The following is a 12,954-nucleotide window of genomic DNA, read 5'->3' on the forward strand; positions in this document are numbered from 1 at the left end:
GGGGCGGATGAGCAGGAGCAAGAAGAGCATGCTTTAAACCTTTCTGGGATCCCTGTTGTGCGAGGATGGGGAGAGGAGAATGAAGAGGACGACATTATCCTGGATGATGAGCAGGAGCCAGGCCACCACACCGCTTCCACTTTAGTGCAAATGGGGGCCTTCATGCTCCAGTGTTTTAATAGGGACCCCCGTATAAAAAGCATGAGGGTCAAGGACCAGTACTGGGTGGCAACGTACTTAGACCCCCGGTACAAACACAAAATGGCGGAAATGTTACCGCCGTCGCAGAGGGCTGTCAGAATGCAGCACTTCCAGGCCTTGCTTCGAGAAATGCTGCATTCTGCTTTTGCGTGCGCTGGCAGAGGAGCAATTCCCACTCCCAGAGAAGGATTTGCGGGTACCAATCCAACAGCGCCTGCAAGAAGAGGCCGGTTTGAAGATGTGTTGGTGACTTCGGATATGAGGTCATTCTTTCAGCCGACCCATCGACAGGTGTCATCCGGATCCAGCATCAGGGAACGCCTAGACCGTCAGGTGTCCGACTACATTGGGTTAACGGCCGATGTGGACGCTCTGAGGAGTGATGAACCCCTAGACTACTGGGTGGGCAGGCTTGACCTCTGGCCAGAGCTTGCCCAATTTGCAATCGAACTGTTGGCTTGCCCCTCATCCAGTGTCCTGTCCGAAAGGACGTTCAGCGCAGCAGGGGGGATTGTGACCGATAAGCGTACTCGCCTAGCTCACCACAGTGTTAACTACCTCACATTTCTAAAAATGAATGAGGCATGGATCTCGGAGGAATTCAACACATGTGATCAGTAGACCATGTATATGTCTATAAACAATTTTTGGAATCAAGCACACAGACCTTCTTAATTCATTTGGCTCACTTCCCTGACCCAAAAAAGCACACCGTACTATATGCCCCTACCCTCCTCTTTGAAGAGGTTGAGCGGTGTCATATTTCTACTGGGGCTGCTTATTATGAGGGGTTCCCACCATCCCTGTGCTGTGCTGACTTCCTCCTGGGTGTTCTTATTATGAGGGGCTCCCACCATCCCTGTGCTGTGCTGACTTCCTCCTGGGGGTTCTTATTATGAGGGGATCACACCATCCCTGTGCTGTGCTGACTTCCTCCTGGGGCTGCTTACGGTGCTGCTGTCAGCGCTGTATGTCACGGAGCTGCTGTCAGCGCTGTATGTCACGGAGCTGCTGTCAGCGCTGTATGTCACGGAGCTGCTGTCAGCGCTGTATGTCACGGAGCTGCTGTCAGCGCTGTATGTCACGGAGCTGCTGTCAGCGCTGTATGTCACGGAGCTGCTGTCAGCGCTGTATGTCACGGAGCTGCTGTCAGCGCTGTATGTCACGGTGCTGCTGTCAGCGCTGTATGTCACGGAGCTGCTGTCAGCGCTGTATGTCACGGAGCTGCTGTCAGTGCTGTATGTCACGGAGCTGCTGTCAGCGCTGTATGTCACGGAGCTGCTGTCAGCGCTGTATGTCACGGAGCTGCTGTCAGCGCTGTATGTCACGGTGCTGCTGTCAGCGCTGTATGTCACGGAGCTGCTGTCAGCGCTGTATGTCACGGAGCTGCTGTCAGTGCTGTATGTCACGGAGCTGCTGTCAGCGCTGTATGTCACGGAGCTGCTGTCAGCGCTGTATGTCACGGAGCTGCTGTCAGCGCTGTATGTCACGGTGCTGCTGTCAGCGCTGTATGTCACGGAGCTGCTGTCAGCGCTGTATGTCACGGAGCTGCTGTCAGCGCTGTATGTCACGGAGCTGCTGTCAGCGCTGTATGTCACGGAGCTGCTGTCAGCGCTGTATGTCACGGTGCTGATGTCAGTGCTCTGTATTACGGTGCTGCTGTCAGTGCTCTGTATCTCCTGCACCCTCTTGTTTGCCTACCCTGGTCCCTGACCTTCCCTCTCCTCCATTGCCTTCATTAGCTCCATAGTCCTGAATTGTCAGAACAATTTCCCAAATAAAAAAAAAATGCTTGTAGTTATCGATCCCAAATTCACCTCATACATGTATTATGCTATTGTCCAGGTGGTGGGACTACGTGCTACCCCCTAATAATTACCCCGTGGCCGCAAATTCGACCTAAAGGTTTGCGAAATTCGCCTCCCATTGAAGTCAATGGAGCCCGCGGCGAACGGTCGTTTTCGCGAACGTTTGTGCCCGTTCGCGTTTCGCGTTCGCGAAACGTCCCGTCGGAAGTTCGTCCATCACTAGTCGCCATAATGTTTTTTAAATAACTAAAATAATTTGACTGCCACATACATTTAGCTCCCCCTAAAAAAACTTCTAAAACCTCTCCACCTTGCACATTATGCTGGTTATTTATGAAAGGCAAATCCACTTTGCACTGAAAGTGCACTTGGAAGTACAGTCGCTCTAAATCGAAGGAGTAGATCTGAAAGGAGTGGAAGCTCTGCTGAATTCAACATCCAATCATGTGCAAGCTAAAATGCTGTTTTTTATTTTCCTTGCATGTCCCCCTCAGATCTACAGTGATTTTACTTCCCAGTGTACTTTCAAAGTGGATTTTCCTTTAGTAAAACCCCCCTATGTCCCCTTTCCTCAAAGAGATGCATTTTAGCTGAACGTTTTCTCAAGGTGAGGCTGATGAAATGGGGCCTTAAGCCTTGTACACAAAATCGGATTTTCCGATGAGAATTGCGTGATAACAGGCTTTTGGTGGAAAATCCGACCGTTTTTACGCTCCATCAGACAATTGTTGTTGGATTGTCCGTGGACAAATGTTGGAAGGCAGACTTTAAAATTTTCTGCAGACAAATGTCTGTTGTCAGATTGTGTGTACACAAGTCCGTTAGAAAAAAGTCCAAAGTACAAACATGCATGCTCAAAAGTAAGAACGAGCCAGAAGCTGTTGGTCTTGTAAACTAGCGCTCGTAATGGAGAAATAACATTTGTGACGCGGCAAATTATGAAATGCAGCACACATTCTCTTCTTCTTTACTGGGATAATAATGAAGAAGCTTTGCTGGTGATACTGATGGAGTTCTACCAAACCTATTTTTAAAGGCTTTTATTTTCTAGTGACATCAAGAATAATATTATTATGCTTGTTTTTTTTTTTGTTTTTTTGAGCAAGTTACCACACCATTATCTGTAGTTTTTAAGATCAAAGATACAACTAATTTGGTGTCCCTTGTTAATTTTACATTGTATTTTTTTAAATGTAACTGCCTACTCCCAAACTGTCATTTAAAGTAAAACACATAGCCAAGTATTATTCTGCCATTTTTTTTTATTGTGCGTTAAAAAAAGACAACAAATAAAATTAGACATGCTATCTGCCAATAGAACGCAACCAAAAAGTGCATTCTATGAATCCAAAAATATAGAAAATATACCAAATCAAATCATTATTCAACAAAAAATTAAATAAAAGCCTCATGCATGTGTCCTGCTCCTTAATATAAGGGGTCAACAATGCCAAGATTTGGTGAAATCAGGGTCCTTCACCCAGAGATAATTCTGAATATCATCCGGATTATTCTCCTGGAGCTCCCGCAGCATTGTTGACCCCCTATATTAAGAAATAGGACACAGGCATGAGGCTTTTATTTTATTTTTTATGACATAATTGGTCACGATTAATAAAGAAACCAATTTTTGGTTCAAGAAATCCTCCTCCTCCTGTTCCTGGACTTGACTTGGGTTAAAGCAATAACTCCAAGACCAATAATAAATAACACGTTATCTCCTCTGATTCCCACAATATGTCTGGTTGACAAATGACCATTCAGAAACAAACTGAAAAGCACGAACTGAAAAGTGCAAAATGAAAAGCGCGAAATGAAAAGTGCAAGACAACACTCACCAAATTTCTACTAACATGAAATTAGCAGAAGGAGCCTAAAGGGTGGCGCCTGACAATTGAACTTACTCTTGATTGTCTTGTAGTACGTCTAGTACATCACTATGTTTGTGTTTGTTGGCCGACAATTGTGTACTGTTTGTATGCAGGACAAAATCCAGGCACATGCCCTTTGGGCAAACTTCTGAAGTTGTATCTGCAGAAAATCCCATCCTGTGTACGAGGCTTTAGATATGACAATATAGCCATTATGTCCCCACCAGTAGAAGAGGCCAACCAGCAACTGCAGCATCTGTTATCAACTAGGACACCATGAAACCAAAAATAAAATCCCAGCCACTTGCTTTTCAAAGTAAATTGAATAAAAAATGCAGCCATTAAAGGTTTTCAATAATAAATATAGCGACACTCATGCGTAGCAGTAGTCATCTCATTTCAAGTTATTTACTAACTTTTTAAATTTTATAGAAACTTTGGGCCATGTAAGGCCTGGGGGAAAAAGATAAATATATGAAATACTGCAGGTGTCTCTAGCAGAGGGGGTATTTACAGCTCCGAAATTTGTGTTCCCACTTACTCCAGCGATGAAAATCTGGTCCTTGAGGTACTGTAGAAGGTCTTATGACTTTCTGAAACGTAAAATAGATAGAGGAAAATAAAAGCAAATCATTTTTCTAATAATTTTTCTTGTATCAGTCTAATGCTGAAAAACAAAGTGACAGGCAAAATGTACAGATAAAACTAAAAGAACAATAGGGGCTTACAGGCGCTAAAAAAGATGAAAAAATGATGAATGCAGATATGGATTGTCTCATACATCCTGCAGAGCTGGCCACAGTATCAACTGGGTATTCTTTGATCAGAGAGGCATTTGACATGCCTTATATAGATCTACTATGAATGCAACCATTGATTTTACACAGTAAAGTGTATTTATGGTAATCTGCTAGGTCAGTATACTTTTATCTTTTACATGTTACAGTTCTGCCTCAAAAAGCTAGACACAGTTGTGTATCATCTGCATATAAATTGTTGGTTAGCTCATGGCAGCAGACTATTTTTACAACAGTACTGCAAGTTTTGGATAGCGTAAAGACGGGTTAGACCCTCTGCCAAATCTTTTTGCTGTGTGGGTCACCATCAGGGAGATCTGACCCTCAATCTGGTCACTAAGACAGAAAGTGAAGGAAAATACACAATTGTACAGCTGACAACAGAATGAGAGGTGAAGGGAAATCATCTATTGAGGAAAAATGTTCTGATGACAACTGTCTATGAATTCTTGTCACATTGGGGAAATATCCTCTTGATTCTTTTGCATCTCCAGGATAGTAAGTGAATGGAAATCTACCAGGAGGGGAGACACAAGAAACAAAAAATACCTTGACAGGTGTTTTAACACTTTCTTATTCTATATTTAAAAAAAAAATGTTTTGGCTATACATACACTTGAACTTTGTAAGACACCATAGATACTAGGGTTTGAGGTTCCCAAGGAATACACACTCTGACCTGCCAGTAAAAGTTGTTGGAACCAGCTCTAGAGCTGTTTAAATCATAGCCCTTAATCAAATTCTGGAGGAAAATAGGGACAAAATAGTCATTCTTGATTTCTGTCACCAGTATATCGCTCATTACATGAATTAGAGAGATGATAATGTATCTTTCCTAAATCCTGATTGATAGGTATGAAATGTACAATTCTCTGCAATTCCTTCTTCAGTCTCACTATCTAAGACTGTCCATTGAGACACTCAATAATCCCTTCCCTGGCTGCTTGTATTTTTATGTAATTGTAATAATAGTCTGAATGATTAAATGCTCATAGCAAGGTAATAAAAAAATACTTAACATTGTTTTTTGAAAATAGTTATTGCGGACAGGTAGAGTTGCAAATGATTTAGGTATAGAAGAGTTGGTCTCTCCTTAACAGTTGTTAGTTTTTTGTGATACAATATATATTTTATTTTTTGAATCAATTTGTTCCATTGTTTCTCCAGTTTTTGCTCCTTCTTTCAAATGGCCCTTAACAGTCCAATTGTTCTATAGAAATGTTTGTGTAGCTACACTGGTTTTGAAAAGCCATGGAGATTGTTACATATCATATAACTATTATGATTATTTTAGGTATCAAGGCACATTAGGCTATGCAGCACACCCTTATGCCGCATACACACAACCGGACTTTTCGACGGACTAGATCCGACAGAATTTCCAAATGAACGGACTTGGCTACACACAATCACACCAAAGTCTGACGGTTCTGTTGGAAGTATTCAGAACATGTTCTATTTCTAGGTCCATCAGAATTTTAGAAAAAAAAAGTCAGATGAAACATACACACGATCGGAATATACGATGAAAAGCTTCCGCCAGACTTTTCGCTCGTGTGTAAGCGGCATTAGTAAAACTGTACATATGATAGCAGCTACTTTGTGTATTAAGCTTGCGGGGTGTACCCCCTTCTTCAAGGTGCAAGCAGTACTAATGCACAGAGTTTTAGCAGAATTTTAAGTAAGACAATCTCTGAGGGAAAAAAAACACAAACATACATAGCAACGGTGATAACTTGGATAAGAGGTACACCCGGAAAGCATGTCTTGAAAATTTGGATGTTAGTTCAAATACAAAAATATCATGGATAGTACTTAATTGTTTTTGACTGCAATGTTCTAAAATATACTTTTCTTGTTAGAACACTCTCCAGCAGACAAAGTTCCTTTCTTGTGCTCCACTCCAAATTCCAGCTTCACTTCCAGGTAGTCCCTTTGTCAATATAGTGTAAGCTTGTAGACTCCTAAACTTAGGCTTAGTTTCTTCTCCAGGTGCAGACCTGGTAGGCTATAGAAGAGTTGAACATACAGTATGTCCTCCCAAGACAAGGTGTGGGAGGCAAGTGAACTTTCAGAATGTTGCCTCAAATATTTATACTCTCTTCCAGCATGAACCACTGACGATAATCCCCCTAGTGGTTGAACATGGATGTATAAATATTTATAACTCCTGAACTTCCTGAAAATTTCACAGAAAGCAGAAATATCAGTGAGACATAGGCTGACTACAGACAATACTAAATTTGGTAAATGGACACTCCAGCTTAGGGCAGGATCCCTACACTTCCAAAATGAATGCTCTGATGAACCTTGAGTTGAAGTATGCTCATATTTGGAAAGGGAAACCCTGCTGTGATCTTGTGAATACAGACCTTCCTGTACTGGGAGCCTGGTCAGGCAGAAGACTGAGATCTCCTAGTAAGCCAAAGGACTAATGTGAAAGTGGACTCAGATTTACTCCTGAGAACTCAGGAGCAGGGATGAGTTTTATGTTCGAGTCAAACACTGGCTGTTCGCCGAACAGTGAACAATTTGGGGTGTTCATGGCAAATTCAAAAGACCACAGTTTAAAAGTCTATGGGAGAAATCAAAAGTGCCAATTTTAAAGGCTTATATGCATGGTATTGTCATAAAAAATGTTTGGGGACCCGGGTCCTGCCCGAGGGGACATGTATCAATGCAAAAAAAAGTTTTAAAAACAGCCGTTTTTTCGGGAGCAGTGATTTTAATAATGCTTAAAGTGAAGCAATAAAAGTGTAATATTCCTTTAAACTAAAAAAAACTGACAAAAAAGTTAAAAAAGACAAAAGATGTTTTTTGACAAGTCCTTTATTAAATTCTTCTTCTTTGCGCTTCTTCTTTCATCTTACATGTGGCCTCGCCCTCCGTTATTTAAGAAGAAGCGGAGCGTCACACTGCTGAAGACTCCCACAGAGGCGGATAATGCGGACGGTGCGGAGAAGAAGCCAGAGCAAGATGCGGGACGAGAAGAGCAGAGGTAGAAGAAGATGAAGAAGAAGATGGAGAAGAAGAACAACACCAACGGAAGAGCAGAAGAAAGAATATGAAAAAAGAAGCGCAAAGAAGAAGAATTTAATAAAGGACTTGTCAAAAACTGTCTTGTCTTTTTTAACCTTTTTGTCACTTTTTTTTGAAGTGGAACATGGAAAATGTCCGATCGGACCGTGTTGTCGGATAATCTGACAGCGTGTGGGTTCCATCAGACTGTTTCCATCGGAATATCTGATGGACCAAGTTTTAGAGCTGGGCTATAAAATTTTCCGACAACATTTGTCTGATTGTAGAGAATTCCGATTGGACAAAGTGCTACGCATGCTCAGATCAAATTCCTAGACCAAAGCTATTGGCTACTAGCCTGGACGTAGTCCCATTGTAACTGAATTACGTCATCACGTTCTGAACGATCGGATTTTCCGACAACTTTGTCCGACCGTGTGTATGCAACACCAGTTTCGGACAAAATCCGTCAGACAAAATCAGACGGATTTTGTTGTTGGAATGACCGACCGTGTGTACCAGGGCTTTGAGGATAAGGCCATGGAGGAGTATGTTGCAGACGCACTTTCTCAAGGTTTCAGTCTCCTGCTGGTGCTGGTTTCTTCTTTGTGAAGAAGAAGAGTGGTGAACTGAGACCTTGTATTGATTATAGGGGTCTCAATCATTTCACTATTAAGAATGCCCATCCAATTCCGTTGATTATGCGGTTATTTGACTGCCTCAAGGGAGCAATGGTTTTCATGAAACGTAATTTGAGAGGGGCATGCAATCTCGGATTAAGGAGGGTGATGAGTGGAAAACTGTGTTTAATACCTGTGTTTAATGGCCTGCATTATGAGTACCTCGTAATGCCATTTGGCCTTCGTAACACTCCAGCAGTTTTTCAAGAGTTTATTAACAATGTCCTCTGAGATTTGTTGCAGTTATGTGTGGTGGTTTATCTCGATGATATCCTCATATTTTCCAAGTCCTTGGAAAGCCACCACAAAGACATCTGTCGTTTATTATTAAACAAGTGTGATTTTACTGTACTTCTGTCTCGGTCTGATTCATGGTTTCTGACAATCTGTATGCATACTTACACTGTCACTCTGTTGTCAGTGGAATGTTAATAGTGGACATCACAGCAGGGTTCCATGTGTAGGTTGCTAGATAATGAGTAGGAATTTTTGTACAGGATAAATAAATTATCAGCCAAGCCTGTGTGTTTTTTTAATTTTTTTATTCACAGGCAGCATCACCAAGACCTCCCACTTCTTTACAGAATATTCTAGTATTCTCTGGAAAGGAAGGAGGAGAGGAAGGGTGGCGCTGCCTGAGGTATTCTGAGGAGCACTGACCTATCCCCAACTTGGATTAGGAGGGGGTAGGCCTCCTTAAATACCCAGGGTCAGCCCAGCTGGGAGGAAGTTGTTCGGGAGTAAGCTGGAGAGTCATGGCCTTGAGGGAGCTCCCCAGTCTGGGGGAGTGACCTTTGCCTGGGCTCAGGTGCAGACAGGTACTTCCAAGAACACGTGGAGCAGCTATGGTATGGTGAGTGACACACAGGGAAGGACTGGAAGGCATGCTTGAGAGGACTGGGAAATTGCAGTCTAGGATGGGTGCAGAAGAGAGATGGAGTGAGCGCTAGAAACCAACACAATGTTCACCACCAACCTAATTGCTAACAATAAGAGACTAATACAATGGTGAATACTATAGCAGTAAATTATAAAAACATTGACTTAAATAAAGTCCATATAGTGTGTAGAAAAATAGCAGCCTTAGAAGGCAGCCCCATTGAAGAGTAAGAAGCAATCTTTTGGCTAAACTGGGAATAGAACAAAGGTGCCACTCTAAGTGCAGTAAATCAAACAATGTTTTAATAAAAGCTGTAAATGCGGTACTCACAAAGGTACACTAGTGACAGGCATGTAGGCAAAAACTGCCGGATATCCATGAAGTGGATCAGATTCGTGGGCTGGCTGAAGGAGGTGTATGTGAAGCAGGCTGGGTCGTTGGTTGCTGACACTTCCTCTTGTTGGAGTGCACGCCGACAACCACGAGGATGACGTCACTTCCGGAAACTCTAGCCAGTAGGTGATGCATTTGCGGAGCTACGCACATTCTTCAGGCCTGGGTAGAGTTTCTGGAAGTGACCTCATCCTCATCGGCGTGCGCTCCAACGACAGGAAGTGTCAGCAACCATTGACACAGCCTGCTTCACAGACACCGCCGTCAGCCAGCCCACGGATCTGATCCACTTCATGGATATCCGGCAGTATATGCCTACATGCCTGTCACTAGTGTACCTTTGTGAGTACCGTGTTTACAGCTTTTATTAAAACATTATTTGATTTACTGCACTTAGAGTGGTGCCTTTGTTCTATCCCTAGGATGGGTGCAGAGCCAGTGGAGTGGGCTGTGGTGGCACGGGCAGTGGTGAGAGGCAGCTGCAGCCTGGAGGGCTGGCAGGACCTGAAGTGGTGGTGCTGGGATCCGTAGCCATGAGGACAGCTAGCACCAGGACTACCTACATATTTTTGCTACACCAGAGGGGCCCACAGTCCCTGCCTGCAAAGGGCATTTGCATACCTGACTGAGCCAGTGTCAGGCCTAAAAAATAGTGCTAGCTGGTCCTGGAAGAACAAGCAAGTGATGTGCTGGAGGTGCTGAGGAGAGATAGTCTGCAACAAGTGCTGTGCTGGAGCTGAAGTGTAGAGGAGTATATACAGGAAGCGTATATAACTGTGTCCCGTATACACAAGTGGGCATCCCATACTTCCTTACCCCATCCAAGTTTAATACCCCTCAATAAAAAAACAAAAACAAAGTGCAAGAACTGGTTTTCTGCCTGAGGGTGAATGAGAACTGTATGCCTGACTGGGCAGAGTGACAGACGAACCACAATACTCAGCAGCCCTTTTTACCGCTACACGTGATTATAAGAAGCACCATAAAAGGTCAGCAGATTCAGCAGCACTGAACTCATTGTCACGCTTGTGCCTTCTCTCTCTCCATATAAATGAAAAGATTAAGAATTCTGTCAAATCAATAGTGCTGCACATGCACTATGGGATTTGATCACTACTATTGAGCATAATTAAGCTTCTGGTAATTACTGTGGACTATAAGTAATCTTCTGTATTAAATATAGTGTATAGTGTCATCTAGTGTACATTTTGATGACGTGGTGAAAGGCTCGTAGGTAAAATGCGATATCACAATACAGCTTTAATGAAATCCAGGGTTTGCCTACTAATCGCCAGAGTTTTCCCTTATAGTAGTAGGATAGTATTGGGTGATATCACATTGGCGTTATGAGATTTTATGATTATTAAAAGGGATAGATGTTTGCAATGATTTATGTATGTAAAAGAAGAGTTGATAGGACTGTATCTACACCAGGTAGTCCTTGAGATCTTACAACTAGTGCAAGAGTGACAAATCATTCATATTTCCAAATGAAGGGGAAGGAAAAAACAATCATTCAATGTCATCAGGGACAGAAGCTTTGATAGTAGTAACAGCTTGGTTTGGCGCAAAAGGTATAGCTTTTTATCCAGGGAAATAAGAGATCAACCTCAATACTCAGAGAAATTCTAATTTAAAATATAATGAATGTAATCACTTAGAAGGATGAGACCATAAGTTTCAAAATCCACATGATTAGCAGAAGAGAAAAACTGAAAATCTATTATCAAATACCATCATTTTCTTTTCTTGATGGACTCCATGGCAGCCTACGTGTGGGCTAACTCCACCTCCTCTCCAATGCTATAAGACCCCACTCCCATAAATTTTAGCTTACTGCTAGAGACTGCGTTCCGTAAGTAGCCAACTCTTGCCCAATGGGTGGGACCTCCGTCTGCCATGGATTCCATCACGAAAGGAAAATTACGGTAGGTATTTGATAATAAATTTTCTGTTTTCCTGACAGACTCCATGGCAGCCTACGTGTGGTAAATAACTAGCCAGTCCACACGGGTGGGTATGCTGATCAAAGAAAAAAATGTAATTGAACCCGTCAACTGACAGGATTCTTAAACCAAAGTTCACAAAAGATAGAGACGCTTGCCATATACAGAAATGTGACATAAAGGTATTAATAGAGGCCCATGAGGCCGCTTTGCAGATGACGTCTGGAGCCACATGCTGGGCTGCTGCCCACAAAGCTGCCATACCCCTGGTGGAATGTGTTGTCACCACCTCTGGAGGAGCCAAGCCCTTAGCCCTATAAGCCTGCTGAATGGACCCAGGCCACAATCGTTCTGATCCAAGCTCGCTTACCTTTGTTACTGCCAGAGTGCAAGACAAACAGGTATTTGTGTGTCTAAAGAAGGAAGTAGCTTGCAGGTATTCCTTCAGTAATTCACCTACATCCAGAGGATGTGCTTCAGTGGACCCTTGGGTCCTAAATCTAGGTAGGACAATTTCCCAGTTTTCATGGAACACTGAGGTGACTTTCAGGTTTGAGCCAAGCATAGGGATGAGGACCACTTAGTCCAGGAAGAAAGTCAGAAATGGTTCTTCATGACCCAAGGACCCCGATCTCAGAAACCCTTTTGGCCGAAGTGATGGCAACTAGAAAGGCAACTTTTGCAGAAAGGCCCTTGACAGAAAGCAGAGCAGATCCTAATGTAGTGGAGTCAGTTCTTCTTTGTGGCCTAAATCTTGCTGCCCCATGGAAGAACTGCCTGATTAGAGGATGAATGGCCTATGACATTCCAGAGAAGGCCGATAAGGACGAGACTTGGACCCTTAGGGAGCTGATGGATAGAGACAGATCTAGACCATATTGGAAGAAACTTAGGATATCCTGAACTCCTGGATCTCTGAACGATCTGTCCGTAGAGGATGAGAATCCTACGAACTTAGCCCATATTCTCCCATAAATCTTATTGGTGCTCGCCTTCCTTGAGCTCATGAGGGTGGAAATCACTCTTGAAGAGCACCCGAGAGATACCAGCCTCCCCCTCTCAAGAACCAGACCATCAGTCTCAATATCACCAGACAAGGGTGCAGGACTGCCCCCTGAGAGAGGAAGTCTTGCCTGAGAGGGAGAGGCAGTGGGTCCCGGAAGCTGAGCTGGATCAGGGGGGGAAACCATGGCCTGTTCGCAAAGTAAAGTGCTATCACCACCAGTTTTACCACTTCTGTTTGGAGTCTCTGAAGAAATTTGAAGATGATTGGGAGTGGGGGAAAGGCGTATGCCCTGTTGAAGTTCCACTGAGCCGACAGAGCATCCACTCTGAAGGTCCGGCTGCAATGGTCCTGAGG

This window comes from Lithobates pipiens, unplaced genomic scaffold (assembly GCF_037356315.1).
Source record: "Lithobates pipiens isolate NorthernLeopardFrog02 unplaced genomic scaffold, aLitPip1_a1.2 Scaffold_16, whole genome shotgun sequence".
NCBI classification, from domain to species: domain Eukaryota; kingdom Metazoa; phylum Chordata; class Amphibia; order Anura; family Ranidae; genus Lithobates; species Lithobates pipiens.